This window comes from Chiloscyllium plagiosum, unplaced genomic scaffold (genome assembly GCF_004010195.1).
Source record: "Chiloscyllium plagiosum isolate BGI_BamShark_2017 unplaced genomic scaffold, ASM401019v2 scaf_7856, whole genome shotgun sequence".
In the NCBI taxonomy this organism is placed as follows: domain Eukaryota; kingdom Metazoa; phylum Chordata; class Chondrichthyes; order Orectolobiformes; family Hemiscylliidae; genus Chiloscyllium; species Chiloscyllium plagiosum.
Window position 1 is genome coordinate 50,195 of NW_025215015.1, and position 1,227 is coordinate 51,421.

Sequence of the window (1,227 nt, forward strand, 5' to 3'; positions counted from 1 at the left end):
GGAACCTTATCAAATGCCTTGCTGAAGTCCATATACACCACATCCACAGCTCTACCCTCAACAACGTGTCTAGTAACATCCTCAAAGAGCTCAATAAGTTTGAGCCGTGCTGACTGCATTTCATCAAGCCATGCTCTTCCATATAGTCATAAATCCTATCCATCAGAGTCCTTTCTAACACCTTTCAGACGACAGACGTGAGACTGGCTGGTCTGTAATTGTCGGGGATTTCCCTATTTCCGTTCTTGAAGAGATGAATTACATTTGCCTCCCTCCAGTCTTCAGGTATGACTCCGGTGGAGAGCGAGGATGCAAAGATCTTTACAAGCGGCGAAGCAATCACATTTCTCGCTTCCCAAAGCAGCTGAGGACGAATCTGGTCTGGCCCTGGCGACGAGACAATCTTAATATTTGTCAAAATTATCAGCACATCAGCTTCCTCAATCTCTATCCGTTGCAGCATGCTTACCTGCTCCTCAATGGTTTCATTCACTACAAGGTCCTTTTCATTAGTAAAGACAGAAACAAAAAACACATCTAGGGCTTCCTCTACCTCCTCAGATTCGATACACAAGTTCCCTATGCTATCTCTGATCGGCCCTACTCTTTCTTTGATCATTCTCGTATTCCTCACATACGTGTAAAATGCCTTTGCATTCTCCCTAATCCTTCTTGCCAAGCCTTTTTCGTGTCCCCCCCTGGCTTTCCTCAGACCATTTTGAACTCCTTCCTCGCCTGATTGTAATCCTCTAGAGCTGAGCAAGCCCCTTGCTTCCTCCAACTTACGTAAGCTGCCTTCTTTCTTTTGACGAGAAGCTCCTCCGTTCTCGTCATCCAAGGTTCCTTTATCTTACCCCTTCTTGCCTGTCTCATTTATGCATCACTCGCAATAACTGTTTCTTAAACAGACTCCACATGTCTATAGTGCCCTTTCCATTGAGCAATTGCTCCCAGTCTATGCTTCCCAACTCTCGGCTGATAGCATCATAGTTTCCTTTTCTCCAATTAAATATCCTCCCATTGTGCCTGCTTCTCTCCTTCTCCATAGCTATGTAGAATGTGAGGCACTTGTGGTCACTATCACCTAAAAGCTCTCCCACTGCAAGATCTGACACCTGCTCCGGCTCATTGCGGAACACCAAATCCAAAATGGCCTCTCCACTCGTCGGCCTTTCAACGTACTGAGTTAGGAAACCCTCCTGAACACACCTTACAAAAACAGCTCCT